Here is a 22,861-nt window from a genome sequence, read left to right on the forward strand (position 1 = left end):
GAGAAGAAAGAATATATGAGATGCTTTGGGCATATAAAAAAAATTTCTTTTTTAATGTTAGTTTCTTATATTTGCCCTGTAGGAATTGTAATTTCAGTAGAAAAGAAAATGCTCTGGGCTTCCCTGGTGGTGCAGTGGTTGGGAGTCTGCCTGCCAGTGCGGGGGGACATGGGTTCGAGCCCTGGTCCGGGAGGATCCCACATGACACGGAGCAGCTGAAGCCCGGGGCCTACAGCCCGTGCTCCGCAACAGGAGAGGCCACCGCGATGAGAGGCCTGCGCATCGCAATGAAAGAGTGGCCCCCGCTCGCCGCAGCTAGGGAGAGCCCGTGAGCAGCAACGAAGACCCAAAGCAGCCAGGAATTAAAAAAAAAAAAGGTTCTACAGCAGGAATAGTATTAAAACCAACAACTTTTGGGTTCCAGAGACACCTACTCTCAACCCCATAATCTGACTTATTCTTTATTATTATTTTTAATCTAACTTATTCTTTAAATCAGTCTCATTAATAAATGTAAAAAATAGATAATAAGAATCAATACTTAAAAAAAGTGATCAGCGACATTTCATAATTCCTTTCCATTAAAATTCTCTAAATAGCTACAAATTAAGATTCTCCCAAAACACTGGTAACTCTAGCAATTTTCCTATCCTCAAGTTGTTTAGCTACGACCCCCCTTTCATCCCCCCCAGTTTGAAATTCTGTGATCTTAAATTATAAATAAAGGGCTAAGTAAAAACACTTAACTACTGGTTCCTGAAGTCAAGTGACACTACTTCTCCCACTGAACACTTTCTGAGGAGATGATCCTTGATTTCTCCTTTCCGCCTCCAACTCCCGAAGTAGTATTTTAGCAGCTAAAGAGGATTACTGTGCTCTCTTCTCACTCCTAAATAAAATGAACTAATTCAAATGTTAAAAGAAACTGGACTAATCTTTTGGACACAATGACAGTGTTCAAAACTTCTGAGCAGATTAAAAAATTATTTTTTGGAGGAAAAATTAAGAGGTCCAAACATTACCTCACACCCTCTTTTAAAAATGTTTCCAATCTTACTAATTTAAATTCTGCCAAGAAAGGTCTTCTCTGTGAACTAGATTTCTAAATCTAGTTGAGCATAGAATTTGTAGACTGTCAAACTGTTTTACAGCATTTTCTCTATTCTGACCATATTTATAACACCTCATGGAGGAAAACAATTCTTCCTTTGCCCTTTACATGGACTAATATTGCCAGTAAATGAAGCTTATTCCAACATTTACTATGACATGCAATTTAAAGTCATGTTTCCAGTTTTATTAGTGGACTTTTCACTGTAGTTACCTTTCAAAGTTCAGTACTTGATCACACCTCTGAGAGAATATATTAACTACAGTATAAAAATTTATCAGTAATCTGACAACTGCAGAAGAACCGTATAAAGAAATCTTAATAGATTTCTCAGTCAACAATACATGAGCAAGGTAGTTAAGTGACAAAAAAATGGAGATCCCAAAAATGTTTCAAAATCAGGCAAGAAGAAATAATGGGGGCTCAAGATCACCATATTAGTTTATATCAGATCCCTGCAAACAGGGTGGATTTGGAGGGATCTGACAGATTCCTCTCCCCTGCTCCCCAGCTCTTTGGACATGTCCTAAAAATTAACCTGTCAGTTTTTCTCCTCTTGTCAGATCTAGCTGTAAATTCTATAGGCATACGTAATAACTCAAAATCTGCTGTATCTTCTGAACTGAATTTAGGTAACCCAAGTATGGACATTAACTTTATTGTTTGCTATATATCTTAGAATCTGATACACACACACACACACACTCACTCACACGGAGGCCTTAGTTAACTGTATTTTAAATTGAAAAAACAAACAAACAAATGGTAAAATAGGAAAATATAACAACAGTTAAGAGCACAGGACTTCCCTGGTGGCGCAGTGGTTAAGAATCCACCTGCCAACGCAGGGGACACGGGTTCGAGCCTTGGTCTGGGAAGATCCCACATGCCGCGGAGCAACTACGCCCGTGTGCCACAACTACTGAGCCCACATGCCACAACTACTGAAGCCCGCGCGCCTAGAGCCCATGCTCCTCAACGAGAAGCCACCACAATGAGAAGCCTGCACAGTGCAATGAAGAGTAGCCCCCGCTCGCTGCAACTAGAGAAAGCCAGCATACAGCAACAAAGACCCAACGCAGCCAAAAATAAATACATTAAAAAAAAAAAAAAGAGCATAGACTTTAGATCTGATTTCCTGGATCAGAATGCCGGTTCTAACACGTATTAGCTAAGTGACCTTGGTCATGTTATTTTAACCTCTCTGTGCCTCATTTCCTCATTTGAAAATGGGAAAAAACAGTACTTCTTAAAATTAAAAAAATTTCAAATAAAATTAATGATTCCATGCAAAATGCTTAACACAATGAGTAACACATAATAAGCAGTCAGTAAATGGTACTTGAAAAGTTTTTTTATCCTATCTAGCTGTCTACAGTGCTTAAAACTTGAAGCACCTAAAAGACTTCAAAAGCATACTATACTATACTATACTACAGAAAACTGTATACCCTGAGTTGTCATTTGTCTCTCTTCTCCACCCCATTACCAAGTCTGATATATTCTACCCTGATGTCCCTGAAATCAATTCCATTCTCTCCACTCCATTACCTCATAAGAACTCTCATTTCTCATGTGGAAAAAAGGGGGATACAGGATGCAAATATGAAGGGAAAATGTTAATTTATTATACACTTGAATATCCATGAACAGATTAGAGATGTTAGTTTTAACTGTGAAGACAAAGAGGTAGGGCATTCCAGAAATTTGAGAAAAAAACAAATATGACAGCTATATTTCAGTGGCTTTTACATCCCAGAAGATGCTTTGTAAGTATGGAACTTTAAAATGTTTATAGTGTTTGTACTGTGTTAGCTCGCAATCAAGACAAGTTTACACAACAAAATGCTATGGGTGCAGAGAAGAGAACTGTCTGCCTGTAAGGATATATCAGGCAAGGTTTCACTAAGCGGATATTTAAGCCAGACCAGTGGATATTTTAAGGGAATAGGGAGGTTCACTGAGAGGTAAGGGCATTCCGGGAAAAAGGACTAGCATGAGAGAATTCATTACATCATGAGTGCATGGGGAAGGGGGTTAGGTACAAGAGGAAGGGGAGCCTTGACCTGCATTCTATAAGAAACTGAGAAACAAAGTTTGCAAGTTGGGAAATGATATGAACATATCTGTGTTTTAGAAAGAATACAGAAGCAGAGTATTAGTTTCCTGAACTCTGGGAATTCAGTAGGAGTTTACCACAGGTAAGAGATGGTGACCTAAGTCAGGGTAGTGGCAGAAGGAATAAAGAGAAAGGATAGTTGAGAAATTTCTAAGTCAGAATCAAGAGAACATGGGGACAGACAACACTGGGTGAGGAAAAGAAGATGAGATGCAGCATGATCAAACAGATGGATAGTGACACCATTAAACCAGATAGGGAACCTAAGAGGAACACACTTGGTTTAGTAGGTATCTTTTATCTTTTGGAATAGTTCTCAAAGACAGTGGAGGAAAAACTGACAATAGTATGGACACGGCAGTAGCATCTTTTATTCTTAAAGCGATTAGAAAGAAGATGCTCAATGCCTGTGTTCAAAAGGCTTCAGGTACAGAACGGACACTGATTTGTTTAGGAAGATTATAAATGCACCATGTGTAATTTGTTTCACTCAATATTTCTGGTGTATTAATTTGAAATATACAATTTATTTAGACGATTACAAATCTCAATTTAAGGTTTTATAATTTTAGTTGTAAGCTTTTATCAAATGAACTTTGATGGAGTCTTTTGCCAGTTTACGAGAAAAAGAAACATGAACAGAAAAAATGAGCACTGTACAAAACCAAAAATCTTTCTAGGCTTAATGAACTTCTCAGTGTAAAATACTCAGTGACTAGCTTGTACTGTATGTACAATAAACCATAACATATAAAAATCACTTGGCTAGACTGTGTCTTTGGACTTGGTCCTTGGTCCTTTTCCGCTTTATCTTAAGCCTTCTGTAAACAGGGCAGAAGTAAGCACCTTACATCCTATTTCTGATTTCTCTAGGAGTAAGTAGGTACTACGGCTATGGTGACACCACTGCCAGTGTTTACTCAACATTCTTTTAAGGTCTAGTCTAAAAATAAAACGTATCTATTAAAAATCAACAAAAACTACTACAAGCAAAGAAATGCAGATTTCCTCCTTCTCTTGTGAAAAGGACACCATTCTTTTTCGACTTCAATCTAAATGTTCCCATTTTCTTGTGTTCTCAAGTCTTTTCATCACCCAAATCTGACCTTTACATTTCTATACAGGAATATAATGTTGGATACATTTGCTTTAAAGGCTCAAGTAATTTTTCTACAACAATGTGGTCCACGATATAAGCTGGCAAGTCTCACAAGGTGGCAAAAAGAACCATAAAAAGCTAAAATAACAAAAGGACTCTATTCACATTCTTAGAACAAGAAAAATAATGAGGGCTTCCCTGGTGGCGCACTGGTTGAGAATCTGCCTGCCAATGCAGGGGACGCGGGTTCGAGCCCTGGTCTGGGAAGATCCCACATGCCGCGGAGCAACTAGGCCCGTGAGCCACAACTACTGAGCCTGCGCGTCTGGAGCCTGTGCTCCGCAACAAGAGAGGCCACGACAGTGAGAGGCCCGCGCACCGTGATGAAGAGTGGCCCCCACTCGCCGCAACTAGAGAAAGCCCTCGCACAGAAACGAAGACCCAACACAGCCATAAATAAATTAATTAACTTAAAAAAAAAAAAAAAAAAAATAATGAAAGGATAACAACCAAGCAAACCATCCCAGAAGAGCCTATTTTAGCCAACAGATTAATCAAATTAAGGACATCTTTTTGGTATAAGTATCAGTATTTTTAATGGCTCCTTTTCATCAATACTACCAGGCACAGTGCATGTCTCAGAATAGTTTATGTCCCACAATGGCTCAACTGCAGACCAAATTTGTAAGGATTTTTAGTAGCCACTTTAAGTTATATACCTGCTATTAGAGAGATCTCAGCCATGGTGTTCTCTGATTTACGTAACACAAACACGTACAAAAGCTAACTGCAGCACAGGAATGACTAGGCACACACTACCCTAGATGTTTCCTTACAAACACCGTCTCTGTTAATCTGTGATCAAAGCTTAAACCGCGTTAAGAGGAAAATTTCAAGCTGCCTAGGACTTTGCTATATCTAATAAAGTACATTTAAATAAAGCATTAATCATCTGACAGACGATACAATTTTTAATTAAGAAATTTAGTAGCACCACCTTCTGATAAGGACACCATGATGTCATACACAAATATATTCCTAATTAATCAAATGCACTTTTGTATTTTCATTTGAATATTAAAGAACGTCTATCCAAAATAAATAATATTCAGAAACTTAAGAAATAAAAGCCCAAGTGTCCCACCACCCCTCTCCCACTAAGCCAACTGTCTAGTTACCAGGCATTTATTAAACTGTGCTAACACAGTGATAAGCAAAAAAGATAGCCACATCAAAGTGAAATCAGGGTGACCAACAGTCCTGATTTTAGCATTCAGTCTTATGTCCCAAGAAATCCTCAGTCCTGAGAAAAACAAGGTGGCTGGTCGTCTTTTGTGGAATACATATTGATAGGAATTTGCTTCCTCTCATGTTTCATAATTTTAACGATGTGGAACTGTGAAGGCTTAGAAAACATCTTGCAGGGACTTCCCTGGTGGTGCAGCAGTTAAGACTCCACGCTCCCAGTGCGGGGGGCCTGGGGTTCGATCCCTGGCCAGGGAACTAGATCCCACATGCATGCCGCAACTAAGAGTTCACATGCCACACCTAAGGAGCCCGCCTGCCACAACTAAGGAGCCAGCGAGCCTCAACTAAGGAGCCTGCCTGCCTCAACTAAGACCCAGCACAACCAAATAAATAAATAAAAAAATCTTCCCAGCAATCAATTAAAAAAAAAAAAAACATCTTGCAAATGTACTACAAGCTCATCTTTTTTCACAATGTGATCATACTCTTCTCTGAAATAAAACATGGACATTAAAAACCAAACTGTGTACATCACTTAGTGTAAGAGCAAAGTTTGAGTGTGTATGGTAACAAACAATATTTGTATAGCCTTTACAATTTACAATGTATTTTGACACAACTTTTCTCATTTGGATAAAAATCCAAGGAATCTGTCATGAAGGAACACCGTCCCTTGCTTAATTAGAAAAGTATAGCTTTCATAGTATTAGTATCTGAATATGCATTAAATGCAAGTGATCACAAGGGTTACAAAGATGAACAAAACATACTTGCTCTCAAGAAGCTTACAATTTTGTAAGAAAGGTGAGACAAAAACCATGGAAAATATCATGAGAAAAACAAAAATACTATGGAAATTCAGAAAAAGGTCAGGAACAGATTTATGAAGAAGATGGCAAATGACTAAAAGTTACAGCATGAAAGAAAACATACCAGGGAAAGAGAAGTGAGAGTAAAGGCACAGAAGGCAGCGAAATATAGGAATATGATTAGACTACAATAGAAAGCATGGTCTGAGTGGACCTCAAGGTACAAAGGGACAGGAAAAAAAAATAGCAAGAGAGTCTACAGTTAAGATAATGAAGATCTCTGAGTATTAGTCAAGAGATTTGACTCATTTGTAATCAACGGTACTGGATATTTTGAAGAAAAACATACCAATATTGAGAAAAACTAAAGCTACTTTTTAAATAAAAGGAGTTCTAACAGAAATCTGGATAATACATCTAGAAAAGTTAAGCATTTTTATTAAATATGATTCATATGTGGCCTACTTTTAAAATGCATGGATTGATTTGCAAGAAAAACCTATAACAAAATGAAAACCAAAATTAAGAGGTCAGAAACAATATGCTGCATAGAGGAAAGAAGTTGCAAGAGACTGGCAGAAGATAGTTAAGACAACTGGTAATTTGTTTTATCCCACAACGCCATATGAACACTAAGTACCTACTATGTGCAGGCAGTACAGATACTAGATCCACACATCTTAAGCCCCCCCCCCTTTTAATAACAGGACGTTAACTTTGATACCACAGCATCTGATATCTAAAGCATACTGAGATTACTTTTACTTAACACCACTACCACAGAACATGGCACTTAGGGTATTTGCCTAAGATCTCACTTGTACTGACAAATGAGGCAGATGTATGGGCCAGGCCATATTTTTCCTCAAAAAGCTGCTTTGGATATGCCTAAAGCATAAAAAATACTCAGTTAAGGCTTAAATATTTCATGGCCAGAGATCTATGTACAATGTTAATTGCTGCATAACCAACACTTAACACAGTGCCTGGAATACAGAAGGCAATTATTTGTTGAATGAATCAAAACCAGTTTCTTGCCCTAGAGCAGGCGTTGGCTAATTCCAGCCCACAGGCTAAACTTCACCATGTCTGTTTTTTGTAAATAATGTTTTGTTGGAACACAGCCATACAACTGCATACTGTCTATGGTTACTCCTACGAACACAGCAGAGTTGAGTGGTTGTGACAGAGAATACGTGGTCCACAAAGCCTAAAATATTTATTAACTGGCCCTTTACAGAAAGTTTGCTGATATGCCCTGGAAGAGATAAGGATAGATCTTGTCCATTAATTCACTGGTGGCAAATGGGTTTTAGCTCAAACAGCAACTCAAAATATTAATGGCTACCTGGAGTGCAGTGTTAATAACGATTCTGGACTCAAAGGGAAAGAGTACAGTTCTCAATTATCAATGTCTACTATGGTTTAGGGAAAGGAGAAACAGGACTGTAACCAAAAAACATTTGAAAAGTTCTGCTGTAGAATATTTCACATAGCTAGCATGTTGTCTGATAGTTTTACAAAGATGAATTAGTTAGCTGCAAAATAATATGCAAAAACCTCAACAACAACAACAAAAACCTTGAAAGGAATCACTGAGGATGGTCCACCTGAATGCTTAAGACTGTATCAAAAACAATTTTGGTTCTGGCATAGTTGATGTTGCTCTATTTTACAACATTCAACCGGCGCCTTATACACTTAGTCAACAGATTCAGCTGTCAAGGCCATTTGTGAGGATGATAAAACAGTGTTATTAGGGGAACCTAATGTAAGACCCCAACATATCCCAAAACTCCATCAAGTTTTACAGATAAAACTGAAAAGGGCATCTTGGGTAAAGCACATTTTTACATTTGGAGCTAAATCTGATCTATTAAATCTGCTCACTTTGATTTTGGAAGTAGTTAACATAATAAACAGCTTAACATTAAAGCATTCATGCCACTAGGGCTCTGCAAAGTTTCCTTTCAGATTTGTTTTAGAAAAATCCTTTGTTTCTTGGTCCTATGTCAAGTACTTGCACCCTAGCTACCAAGGGAGCTGAAAAACCTACCATTTTCATTTTCTATAAAGCAAGGTTATACACCAAGACTCATTTAGGTCTGTGTCTTTTCAGACACTGATGAGTCTCTCTAAAGATAAATGTAAACACACACATCTGTATGTCCATATTATAAGACATTTTTCATCAGATATTATGTTTCTGTTAGATGTAGCCTGGCCCATGTGGGTCACACCCTGGCATGATAGGAAGTTATGGAGCCATGCATAGGGTATTTGAGGAGGTGGCAAAACAAAGTCACTGATGGGAATGGTGGGAGGGGACGTCTCAAGGTCAGATCAAATTTAAATCTGAAGACCCAGAAGCCTGGGAGAAATTAAGTGACATTAGAGCAGTGGTTTCTCTGATTATCATAGGGAGAGAGAGAGAGAGAGAGAGAGAGAGAGAGAGAGAGAGAGAGAGAGAGAGAGTGTGTGTGTGTGTGTGTGTGTGTGTGTGTGTGTGTGTGTGTGTGTGTAAGTTTTAAAAAGCACCTCTGGAAGACTCTTAACACCTCCCTTCCTCCTTAAGACCCTAAGACCTATATCCCTAGCAAAGAAAGATCAGGGTCTATCAGAGCCCATATTATTTGTCTTCTTTGATTCCAAGTAAGTGTCCCCTAATTTAGCACAGAAAAGGAAGGTCTCTGTGTTCCTCAGGTCTCCAGAAATCAGTATTTTAAATAATCCTCAGTCATTTAAATAATCCACTCTTAACATCTTAGCTCCCACATGTCACAGAAAAAAAGAGACACCACCACTGCATACGGATAAGAAGGTTAACCAGATGTTTTACTATGTTCCTAGTGAAGCCACATTTTCTCCAAGTCTCCTGAATTTATGATTCCAGAATTTAACACTTACACCGAAGGTGCTCAATAATGTTTGCTGAATAGGTTGCAGAATGAGATGATTACATCAACCACAGAGATATCCCCATTAGTTAGGGAAAATATGTGCTTTCATGCATTTTAAGAAATCAGAAGTGAGGCTCTTTACTACCAGCAGACAGACCAGAATTCAAGTTAAGGGTAAGAGACCAGAATTCAAGTTAAGGGTAAGGACTCCAGAACAAACCACACCCACTTTTATGACTGGAAGAATGCCACAAATATTTCTTTTAATACAGATACTCAGATTTTATAATACACCACCCTCCACAAGGATGGGGGAACATTTTTAAAACAATTTTACAGTCTATTTCAACACAAGGTTGAATTCAGAAATAAACAGAATTAGTCTTTCATGAGAGAAGGAACAAATGACTACAAAAATTTTTTATTTCATTTTACTGTTACCTTCCTAAGATTAAGACAAAGCTTAATATGACTGCCCCCAAATGCATTTGAAACCATAATAAGAATGCCATAATTTCAGATTGTGGGTTTATAATCTGCATGACATTCTAAACGAAATTTCAAGACCAGGACATTCCTAATGGAAAATCCCCTAGTAAATGTGCCACAAGTTCAGAGGAGAAAAATTAACCAACTAACAAAAAACAGTGGAAGCACAGGTACTTCCCATAGTTTTCTCTAATAATTTTAACGTCTTAATCTAAGCAGCGGTTTATGTTAGCTAATGCCCACACTGGCTTGTGCAGCTAGTTGTCTTATAAAGTTGTTTTAGACTAATGTAACAGTTCTTCCTTTTATACTCTAGCCTCTTCAGTTTATTCAAAGAGGCACTTAGTACCCAGTATAATAAAGACCACTTAGAAAAATAAAAGGCACGCTACACTTTGTAAGCCATAAATAATGCTTACATTTGGCTTTTCCATACATTATTCCACTTACTTGCATAATTATTAGGTCAGTAAGCACTTTTATTTTTTATAAAGTAGCTTTGAAACATGCCTATCTTGGCAATTCTATAAGATACAAGTCAATATACAAAAATAGCACACACATGTCTTCATTCTTGGACATTAATATACACCAAATGAATGGATAAAGACAATGAGGACTCAATTTGGGTGTTAATTAGGTTGCAAGAATAAGGAGAGCACATGGGGAAAACACAGAAAGTGAGCAGGCACTCCTTATAATCGATCCTGAGTTTCAAAGTAGCATCTTCAGATATTTACTTCTTTCCTTGTCAATACCAAGTGATTCCATCAAGGATGTTAAAACAGATTACATTAGTCCTACAATATTCCTATTCTAACCTTCTCCTGCGCTCTTACCTCACAATTAAATGTATTATATAATTCTTACAAATCTATCAATTGGGAGACAAACTGCAGGGTTTAAGACTTTAAAGAAGAAATCGCATCTAAAATATGAGCTCTCAAGCATTACACTTTTTTTTAACATTTACTATTTTCCAGGCACCTATATACACTGATGAATCTCCACTACTTCCAAACATTTAACTGGACTCTAAGGAATTAGGTGGTTCTCCCATACCTGTAAAGACTCATCGCCCTCAGTAGTGCCTTCCACCCTGAGTCTGTCAAAAAGAATTCCTTGGCAGAAACTGTTTCTAAGCTAATTGCCTCAAACTAACATTTTCAGACCCTGATATTCTCCCCAAAGACACAAAGTAATAAAGAGTAAAGCCTTTCCAACTATTTCAGACCCATTTCTCACAGAAATTCTGAAATCAGAAAATCTCTGAAATCTGCAATTTTAATTTAGCGGCAAAACCTGACCTAACATAAATTTTTTACACAGCAAAACTTCACCCAAGCACTGATGTGCGGCTATTTATAGTTTTTATTTATCCCATTAAGTGTAACTATTCACATTTCACTTTAGAAATATTAAGTGCTTGATTACTCTTACTAAAATTCAAAATAAATCTTTCCAAAAAGTTCTGAATTCCAAAATACCTGGCACCAAGGGTTATAGGTAAGGTATTACGGACCTATAATCCATTTCACAAACATCTACTAGAGTAAAATACTCCCTTAAACATACTCTGCACTTTTCAATTTCTAAACTGCCTACTCTGATTCACTGTTAGTCTAAAACTTACGTACCCTTTTAATATCATGTACAGATCCCACCTCATTTTTAATGTCTTCTTGGACTACAAAAGCCTAAAGGTTTTCACTTCTTCCTTTGATTCTATAAGCACTCATCTATATCACTCATTTGGGTATTACTATTATTTTGAACTATTTACATTTCATGATGATTAAATTTTCATGTCTTTGCTAAGAACCTTTTGTGCATAACTACTCAATTTAACCATAACATACAACAACTGAGATCAATCAGCTCCAATTATAGGCAGTCAGATGAACGACTCCTCGAGACAGATGCCCTAAGTAATGAGAGATTATAGTTGGAAATAAATGTAACACTTAAAAAAAATTAGTGTAAGAAGTAGCCTATGATGGGAATTGATAAGGACAAAGCACTGAAGTTTTCATGTATTCTTTCAATTAAAATAAAACAAATCTGAGCACTTACTATGTGTGCCAATTACCATTTGAGACTGTGTTGGAAAAGTGACATGGTGTTCCTTCCCTCTTGAAACAAACATTTTAGAGGGGAAGAGAGGATAGATGAATAAATAAATATAATTATTTGGTAAGAACTGTGAAGGTAATAAACCTTTATATAAGGTGATCAGGAAAAACTTCTCTGCAGATGAGACATCTGAACTGAGATGTAAGGTTCAGACTAAGGCAGAACTGCAGACAACTGAAGAAAGAGCATGACAGACAGACTGGTTTTTATTTTAAGCCACTGGGGTAGGAAATTGGGACTGGAGAGTATTACATGATCTGGTTTACATTTTTAAAAGATGACTTTGTCTTCTGGGTGAAGACTGAGGAATGGCAACAAGTTAGGAAGTTCCTGTAGCAGTCCAGGCAAGAGATGACTGCGGCTTTAAACAAGGGTGATATCACAGCAACGCAGGATTTTAGAGCTCAAAAATACCTTAACAACAATTAATCAAACTTTGTCTACATAAAGGTAAGTTCTAAGAGAGGAGTTAATTTGTTCTAGGCTTCATGGCCAGTGCCAGAGGGAACTGAAGCCTAGATCACCCAGGTCAAAGTTACCACTATTAAACCATGCTACTTAAATAGCATAGAACCAAACTACTCAAAACTAGCACATCAGGACTTCCCTGGCGGTCCAGTGGTTAAGACTTTGCCCTCCAATGCAGGGGGTGTGGGTTCGATCCCTGGTGGGGGAGCTAAGATCCCACATGCCTCGGGGCCAAAAAACCAAAACATAAAACAGAAGCAATATTATAACAAATTCAATAAAGACTTTAAAAGTGGTCCACATCAAAAAATAAATAAAGCATATTCTAAAAAAAAAAAAAAACCAAACAAAAAATGCAAAACTAGCACATTATTTCTCAGAGTTAGCCTTCATGCTCAATGGAATCAGTTAAAACTTATGAGAAAAAGTGAAATAAGTAAGTGTCCAATCCGAGCACCTGAAGGTTCAGAGAAAAGTGCATAAGGGCTGTTGAGAGTAAAAACAGCAAAAGTACTCTCAACTCACACTGCATAATTATGAAACTTCTACTCTAATACCATCATCTCTGACAGATAATATCGATTTATCCTCTACATAGGACCCACTGGTGGACAAGACGTATCAATCACTAAAGCACCACAAGTGCTTTTCAAAGTAGACTTTATCATTTTTGCTCAACCAGAACTCTAAAGTGAATAGCAGTAACAGCAGCCCTGCTCATTAGAAAGAGAACCTCTTAATCACCATCTTCACTCTCTTTTCTGTTCTACTTCCTGCCGTTCCACCTCTTCACTATTATCACCATCATCACTTTCATGTAAACAATAGAAAACTTTTATAAATGCTCTTCCGCCCTTAAAAGCTTGCAAATCCTATATTCTCTTTGTTCAACGAAGATCAAGTAAGATGACAGGGCTCTTGGAGGAAAAAAAAGTTTAAGTATAAAAAACCTAAAATACAGGGAATTTCAAACATTTTTCAGCTAGCAACTTAAACTATATAAGCAATAGTGAGTGGCAACTTTGTGACTAATTTGGATGTCAAGGACATAAAATATGATCTCAGTATGTTCCCTAATTCAGAACAGCTGACCAGTTAATTATTTAATATAGGGAGAACTAAAGCTTCCTATTAAATGAACGCCCCCTACTGTGGGATTAGCTCATGGGGGCAGGAATTCTATAGTGCTTACTCCCTGAAGCTATCCTGAAGCTAGTTTTTTACACTTATATTTCTTCTCTAAACCACTCGGAATCTCTTTCTTTCTCTGATGCCAACCCTGTTCTTTCAAACAGTGGTGTTCAGACTCAATACTCTCCGTATTCACACCCATTTATTAATTATTTCTAGGGAAATAACTGGCACTAAATTTCCAAGAAACTGGGTGCAGTACAAACTACAACTTATGTATCTTACTTCTTTCATAACCTGAAACTCGTTACTTGAACCAAATGCAGGTTGTCCTAAAAATCCTTTAAAATTTGGAATGGTCCTAAGCCATGACTTTTATGAAAATAGTTGTTTAACAAGGATTGCTACAATTATTCTTAAATAAACATGAAAAAGAAACAACTTTCTCCCAGAAGGTAAAAACATTCTCATTTGTTTTGGAAAAGTATCTAGACAACACATCAAATTCTCAGGTCAAGGACACATTATTAAAACTAGAAGTGGGAGAAGGTACATAGCTTTACTACATGAAAGCCACTACATCTCCTAAGATTGTGAAAGTTAACTATTAAAAATCTGTTTAGGGTTATATCAAAACTTGACCATATATGCAACCTATCTATGGTTGAGTAATCAGATGTACAAAACAAGTATTAAAACCAAAAATTGACTTAAAAAATAACAATTACCTAATTTCCTACTGCAATCCAAAGTTGAATGGGGGAAATTCCCTGGCGGTCCAGCGGTTAGAACTTGGTGCTTTCACTGCCAGGGCCTGGGTTCAATCCCTGGTTGGGGAACTAAGATCCCACAAGCCACGCAGCGTGGCAAGTTGAATGGACTGCTCAATTGAAAAAACTGCAAAGAAATTAAACTTAAAATGATTATATATTAATAAGAGATTCCAAGATAAAGCACATGAAAACACTGCCTCATATTTATCTATGGTTCCTATTCTTCTCTACTCCTCCAACAAAAATATGTTCAATATATTGCAAAGCATGGAAAAATGAGTAATACACACAAAAAAGTAAACAATAACCAAACGGACATTTGGGAATATTTTAATGGCCTTTCAGATAAATGTGGCTATTCTCCTTTGATACTATACCAAAACTCAATTGGCTGAAATATATTGGAATCGGTAACCTTATCAATAAACTTTATGTTCTCTATAATATTAAGACCCATTGGTCTTGGGGGCTTCCTTGGTGGTGAAGTGGTTAAGAATCCACCTGCCAATGCAGGGGACACAAGTTCGAGTCCTGGTCCGGGAAGATCCCACATGCCGCGGAGCAACTAAGCCTGTGTGCCACAACTACTGAAGCCCGTGCGCCTAGAGCCTCTGCTCTGCAACAAGAGAGAAGCCACCGCAATGGGAAGCTCACACACCGCAATGAAGAGTAGCCCCCACTCGCTGCAACTAAAGGAAGCCCGTGCGCAGCAACGGAGACCCAACACAGCCAAAAATAAAATTAAAAAAAAAAAATGACCCATTGGTCTAGCTAGAACTTTGTTTCTTATCCTTGCATGATCTTATAATATCATGCACTGGTGACTTGGAAAACATTGGCTTACAGAGTCATGTAGATCTTCAAATATTGACATATTTCATTATACATCATTTTAAAAACCATGTCCATCAACATCACTAATATCATCGGAAAAATCTTCCAAAATTCTAATTTTCACTTGAAAACTAGAACTTTATCACTGCCCGTAAATACTGTCAATCTTTTCCTTTTAAAGATCCAGGTTCGCTTTTTGAGAAAATGTCAGTCTAATACCCAATTCTGAAAAACTTCTTCAGTTTGTCAAGCATTTTTTCAAGTAAAAACGGTGTTCATGAAAAAAGTGGCTAATTCAGCTCAAAAATCACACAAATGCTTTCCCTAGAGGCAACCATATTTCAGTATGACAGCAGAAAAAGTGTTTTAAGCATACTTCCTATTTTGTCACAGTACATTAAAATGATATGTACAAAGTTGAGATCTGATAATTTTTTACTTCATCAAGTGCATTTAGACTTTCTTTTTTTTTTAAACTGTGAGTGCATGGCACTGAAGGATATGTACCATGACTTCTAATACAGGGAGGTACTCTCACCTGATTTGTTCTCAGATGTCAAAAGTTTTACCCACCTTTGCTTTTGTACATTGGTACAGATGTCAACACAGTGAAAAGGCAAAGGACATCTCAGTATTATTGTAAACAGTTCTGTACTTGTAGACTCCCTCAAAAGGTCTAGGCAATCCCCAGGATTCCTCGGACCATACTTTAAAAACCACTGAGCTACACAATTTATTTGTTCACAATCACAATTATTCTTCCTTACTTCTCATTCATACCTTAATAGGAATCTTAAAAATTAAGCAATCTAATCAACTTCAATTGGCACTAGCGATGCTACAGGTAAACAGAAGCTTTATATGTCATCTTTCCCACTGAGGAAGCAAAGAGGTTCGGAAAGCTTACAAACTCTGCCTAAAAACTCATTGCACTGGTATGATTACAAGCAATACTAATTTTCTTCATTATACTTTTCTGTATTCAAAACACTTTAGTGCAAAATCTCAAGTTCAACAATTTCAAGAGCAGCAGAATAACAGATGCACATGTTTATATACCTCATTACTATCCCTTGTTATTATCTGTACAGTACAGAATTCAAGATTCCTGAGGGATTCCCAAGTTTTGCTATAGTTACTGAGGAGCTTAATGATAACTTATAAATCTGAGAAGCAGCAGCTATAACTATGTTAGCATAATGTAGTCTCACTGCAATCTTACAACACGTAGGTAACAGTTGGATGCGATATGCACACCACTTTGACACCTACAAACTATTAAACAAAAAGAGCTTATATTTATAGTCTTCATTCCCAGTAACTAAGAACTTTTAGAAACTCCCACCCCCTTTTTTAGAGTACAGTGACTTGAAAAATATATTCTAGTAAGAAGGATAAATTATAGAAAACTCAGATAATTAGAATTTTGCATAACATTTTCGATTTCCTTTCTAGAAGCTTTTGCCAAAAACTGCTATTAAATGGACAAACAGGGCTTCCCTGGTGGCGCAGTGGTTAAGAATCTGCCTGCCAACGCAGGGGACACGTGTTCGAGCCCTGGTCTGGGAAGATCCCACATGCCGCGGAGCAACTAGGCCCGTGAGCCACAACTACTGAGCCTGCGCGTCTGTAGCCTGTGCTCCACAACAAGAGAGGCCGCGAAAGTGAGAGGCCCGCGCACCGCGATGAAGAGTGGCCCCCACTTGCCGCAACTAGAGAAAGCCCTCGCACAGAAACGAAGACCCAACACAGCCAAAAATAAATAAATTAATTAATTTTTTTAAAAAAAGGTTAAAAAAAAAAATGGACAAACAGATTTTCTTTCATCTTTGTGCCCTTCCCACAAGGCAAAGAAGAGGAAAGCAACAGGTAAAGGTGATCCACCAATGGGGCAATTAGTTCACTGTATATTTTCAGAATAAAGTTACTTAACAAAATGCTAAGTTTTAAATAGAAGAGAGAAAACTATTTTATTAAAAGTACATATTTACTGAAATAAATATTCAAGGCAACTACTGAAACACTCAGCAAGAAGCTCCGTGATGTAGCAAAAGTGACGATTCCAAGAAGTCAATAATTGAAAGTGTTCAAAATTACGTATAACTGCTTTTAATGGATGCTCTCTTCCTTTAACATCTTTAGTCTGCCTGTACAACAGTTAAAAACGTTCTATCCCCACCACTGGAAAAGATTACCTAGCAAGTTATCTCATGGGATCAGAATCCAGTTTACATTTAAAAGGTCTCACTGAAATAAATAAATAAATAAATAAATACGCATGCATGTACAACTACAAAACAGCATAACTACAAAAGTTAAGCGTTAGGAACCAGCCCAATATAAAATTCAAAGTCAGAACGTTAGATAATTATTCTGTATAGTTAGACTAAGATTATTAATTTAAAAGTGAACACATTTCTAGTACTCGAGCACCTCATATATAATTTTAAGTCTGGTAATACTCCAGAATATTGTTCTGTATAGTAAAAACCAAATGGAAATTCTGCAATTTATGTCATTTTTTTTTTTTGGCCGCCGCGTGGCTTGTGGGATCTTAGTTTTCCAACCAGGGATTGAACCCTGGGCCCTCTGCGCTGAAAGTGTGGAGTCCTAACCACTGCACCACCAGGGAATTCTCCAAATATTCATTTCTTTCTTTTATAAGTTTTAAGGTTCCTTGGAAACTGTTTAAAAAGTTTGATCCACTACTGATGCAAAGAAAAATTCTTCATAAATCACTACTGAAATAATAATCAGTTGATGTTGTAGCCTTAATTTGACTAACATTGGGAATAAACACACCAGTGTTAGGAAGTATGGAGAAGTGGTATTTCTTTTTGTTAGTGGTGTATTTTAAGAAGTGATTTTAATTTTTTAAAGGCAGCACAAAAGTTCCTGATAACCTTTCTTCTCTAAAATACAAATTCTATGACTAAAGGGATTGGTCTTAGAATCCAGTGATCAACTAGGTTCAAACAAAGTACAAGAGATTACACAGCAAGCCAGTCGTTACTGCAAATAGATAAATTCATCCTATTCCTTGCACCTAATGTTTCCATTGCGTTCATAACATTTCCAAAGGACTAATAAATGAAAAGACTTAAGTTCTCAAATGGTAATTAGTACCTTTAAGTACTATTGCAAAATATCTTAACACTGAAAAACATCAGGCTTTCAGCACAAGGGTAAGCCACGGTACAGACCTCCTGTGTGCTGAAAAATCTGTCCAGTGTTAACAATGAATCATTGCATCAGGCAAAATATCTGTTTCTTAACTTTTTCTAAAAGAAATCCAATTTGAAAAGGGTAACTGTAAAAACTTCAGCCTAATCTCTGACTCTAAGGGTCTCAAAAATGATAGGAGTGGGGGACTTCCCTGGTGGCCAGTGGTTAAGAATCCGCCTGCCAAGGCAGGGAACACGGGTTCGAGCCCTGGTCCAGGAAGATCCCACATGCCCAGGAGCAACTAAGCCCGTGCACCACAACTGCTGAGCCTGCGCTCTAGAGCCCACGAGCCACAACTACTGAAGCCCGTGCTCTGCAACAAAAGAAGCCACCGCAATGAGAAGCCCGCGCAACGCAATAAAGAGTAGCCCCTGCTCACCGCAACTAGAGAAAGCCCACGTACAGCGACAAAGACCCAACACAGCCAAAAATAAATAAATAGATTAAAAAAAAAAATGATAGGAGGGGGAAGAAAAATCAAGGCATAAATTTAGTCAAAACCCTATATGGTCTTACAAAGTTTAAGATCAATCTTCATCAAGATTTTCTATAGACTGAACATGTGACATTATTGCCATAATAGAAAAGACAGCTTTTGAATATTCAGTTCATAAATACTAAACTCTTCCTGGTGCCAATCAAATCTAAAACTACAGATCAATACCCACCCCTTCTTTACCAATACATAACACAGAAACACATTATTTTAAGCCTTTGGGAAAATGACGACACATGCATAGCAGTAAGACCTTGATATTCAATGATAAAACTGCCTACTTACACTTTTGGAAGAAAAATAAATGACACCTTTGCAAAATCAGTCAAATCCTATTTGTATGAGATCCAGTTTCCCTATTTAATTTCACTGCCTTAATAAATATTGATCAAATACCTACAACAGAAGTCAAAGAAAATTGAACATGGACAGTTTCTCATTCAAATCTTAGACTTTATATTTAAAACAACATGTATAATTAGTTAACTATGTTATCAATCTCTGCACAGGTCTTCTACCAATCTTGAATTATAATGGAAGATACACTTTTAAGATCCAACTGTACATGGATCAAAGTTTTTTATGATGAATTCCCTATTACACCCCGCTAGACCCTCCTTACATGGTGGCTCCTAACCATGGGGGCTCACTTCCCCTTTATACAGCTAAGAGAAAATACTGAAATTCCACAGTAAAGGACTGTTTTGAGGATAAAATAAAAATCAATTTGTAAAGTTAAAATGATTCCAAAACCAATGTGGAAATGCTTCTTTTTGAAGGAATACAAAGTTCTCTTCAAATATCATCTCTTTAAATGTTTATTACAATTAATCCCTAAATCTAAGTGCTAAACATTTACTGTGTGCACAGGCAAGGTTCTAGTAACTAAGATACAGTAGAGAATAAAATGGACCAAGTCCCTACCCTCATGGTGTTTACATTTAACAAACTGGTATTGTCTCTGTGCAAAGAACACATCCTGTCCATGGAGTTTATAATTTAGTGGGATAACAAAAAACACATATAACGATAACAGGAGGTAGGAAGTGATACTTGTCACAGAAAGGAAGAGAGATGACTTTCATAGGGTGGGGGAGGGTGGGAGGGGACAGAAAGAGCAATCATTTTCATGAACCCATACCACAGTTTAAAATTAAGCCTGTTTATTACTGGGTTCTTCAGTTGTATTCCCATACTTGGCATATTAAAACCAAACTGGATACACGTGTTTCAAAGACTTACTTTCCGGCTTCTTCAGATAAGGGAGCTTCACAATTTATTATGAATGACAAAAAGAAAATGCAAGTGAAACCACTTTCCTGTAGTGCAGAGATCAAAAGCATGGATGGGCTCAAATAAGACTATCATTCAGGGCTCTGTGTCCTTAAAGTTAATTCACCATTCTGAGTATCAACTTCCTCTCTTAAAACCTGGTAATGAAACTACCCAAATGGTTCTACACTGTTTGACTAACGTACTCACCTTTTGTGGGGTATGATGGGACGACTATCCTCTGTAAAATGTAATTCACTATAAAAATGTCGTATATTTTCCTCCAGGTTCTCTATTATGGATAGGTTACTGTCCTACAAGTCAGCAGGACCACTGACTAGTTATCTTATCTTTTCCAGGCCTCAGTTTCCTCCTCCGTAAAATCAGAGGGTGGGACTGGATGATCTAAATAGCTCTTTCCGGCCCTTAAAAAGTCCCATGACTCCATTATGACTCAAACACAATTCAAGGATCAGCTTTTAGGAGTGATACCAGCTTTAAGTTAAATGAACGTCTACCCTTTTTATGTTACTTCTTGCTAAGCTAAGGTTTTGTTGAACAAGTCCAAATAGCATTCTAATTACAAAAAAAGAGGATTAAAAAATGAATTTACGAGTTGGAAGCTTTAAGTTTTATAAGCATGATAAATTATATTTGATATTTATATATTAGATGCTATGCTACTAGCAAAACAAAAATCCAATCAGTCTGAATTAATTTTAAAATATTAAAATCACAATCTTCATTTAGCGTTAACTTTCTAACCCGTTAAAAATGTGATTCCCCGTTTTTGCAACACAGAACTGCTTATGCTCACACAAGAGCTGCAGGGCAAAAATGTTGTTCTGAACTAATAAAAGGGGGTGGGGGATCAGAAGGGGAAGAAAATCGTCTGCTTAAACTCATCAAGGATGATCTTTTCTCCAAAAGCCATCAGTTTGTTTGTCTTTTTTTTCACAAGAAATATTCGGATGGGCCGATTCACTGGGGGTAGTTTTAAATAAGATTCACGGCGCTGACAGTCAATGTTAGGATTACACACATCGAGATGGTGAAAAAGAGAAGACAAACTTCCTGGATTTTCTCTCCCTCTGTAAGAGAAAGAGATTTTCTCTTGCTGACGAAGGGAAAGGCCCCTTTAACAGTTTTTCTCTACGCGGTGGCCGCTGCCAGACTAGGTGGGGCTCCCTCCGCTGCCTTCCTCCTGCCACTTCCCGCAACAAATGGAGCAAACCAGCCCCGTTTCAGGCAAACTTTTTCCCTGTCAGGCTCGAGCCCGCAGGGCGCCGGGGAGTGGTTTCCCCCGAACGCTCCTCGCCCCACCTCGGGACTGGGGGAAGCTGGGTCTACGCAAAGGATAACTTTCTGGTTTCCGTTCTAACTTCCACTCACACCCGGGAGGAACAGAGGCGGCCGGCGAGGGTGGTCTGGGGCGAGGGGACGAGTCTTACGGGGAGCCGGCGGGGGACCGCGGGCAGCGGGAGAGGCTGCGGCGGCCGCGAGCAGGAGGGGGGGGGGGGTCCTCGGGCTCTCACTTCCTCCGCCATATTTCAGACATTTGACCCCTTCCGCAAAGCGCGCTGTTCCCCCGCGGCGGCGGCGGCTCATGCCCGCCGGCTTGGGAGGCAGCGCACTCGCCGGCCGGGCCCGGGCCCTCGCACCACCTGCCGCGCTCCGAGGCCGCCGTCGCCGCCGCCGCCGCCTCCCCGGCCCCCTGACCGCCGCGCGCGCGCCTCGCCCGGCCCGCGCCGCACCCCACCCGCTCCCCTCTGCCGGCGCCCGGTCCCCGCCCCGTGCGGCCACCGCCGCCGCTCCCCTCAGCGGCCACGCACGCACTCTGCGAACCTCTCGCGCTGTCACCGGGTCCCCGCAGCCAGCGTCGCCTCGCGCTCCCTCCGGGTCGCTGCTACCGGCGCCACGGCGGTCCTGCCGCTACCGCCGCCGCCGCCGCCGCTCCGGCTGGCTTACACGCCTGACTCTGGGCGAGGTTTGGCGGTGTCGCCTTGACGTCAAGCGTTCAGCCTCGCTCTCGCTTCCGCCCGCGGGCGGGGCGCGCGGGTGCGCGGCCCGGGAAGGGGCGGGGCCGAGGGGAGGGGCGAAGGGAGCCGAGGGGCGGGGCCTTCCGCGTCCCCGCAGCGCAAAGCGGGAGCGCGCGGCGCCCTTCGCGGCGTTTCCTGCGCGGTGTTTTTCTCTCTCTTTTACTGCCTCTTCGGCCTCCCCTCGGCTTCCCAGATCCTAGCGGGTTACAACGGTGCGAAGAGCTTAAAAACCGTACGAATTAAAAACGTGCCTTTCATGCAAACTGTAATTCAGTCACCAACGCCACCAAACATTTGGTGCTCCCGTACTCCTTTGTGCTGGGGAAAGTGGCTGGAGAAGTAACAGCGCTCAATTTCCACACCTAGAGCTCCCGTGAGGGTGCCTTGGCTAGGGCACAGTCTTTTTCATTCTTGAAGTGGTTTCTCTTGAATTGTCAAGCGTCTTCACCCAGGACAACTCTTTGCAAATTATCCTGTCAAACTCAGTTAATTAATCCAAGATTCCAAACAACTTTTTACCTAAATCAACTATTTATATGAGTAAAATAAATTGCACGTTTAAATGCGTGACTCGAGTACTTTAAAGGGTTACCATAGGTGGTTTATGATGTGACTGCTGGGCAACAGAAAGGACTTTCTGTTCCAAAATGCCTTGTTTCAAAAAGGGTGGGAACTTAACAGTGGAATTTACCATTATTAGAGAAAAGACTAAAAT

At 39.1% G+C, this 22,861-nt stretch overlaps 1 protein-coding gene across 3 annotated transcripts in view; it reads right to left on the minus strand.

The window, feature by feature from the left end:
* The window catches only part of RAP1B (RAP1B, member of RAS oncogene family), a 47,524-nt gene extending 25,400 nt beyond the window's left edge, over positions 1-22,124 (minus strand). The window contains exon 1 of one of the 3 annotated variants that reach the window (XR_014252883.1): positions 21,953-22,124. The gene's annotated coding sequence lies outside the window, so the exon portion shown is untranslated. Of the gene's footprint in view, positions 1-21,943 lie in introns of all 3 variants that reach the window. The other 2 variants (XM_082422920.1, XM_082422919.1) reach the window with 2 other exon arrangements.
* Positions 22,125-22,861: the final 737 nt, after the last annotated feature.

The sequence above is a fragment of the Balaenoptera physalus genome (genome assembly GCF_965194825.1).
Source record: "Balaenoptera physalus genome assembly, chromosome: 13".
Taxonomy (NCBI): Eukaryota; Metazoa; Chordata; class Mammalia; order Artiodactyla; family Balaenopteridae; genus Balaenoptera; species Balaenoptera physalus.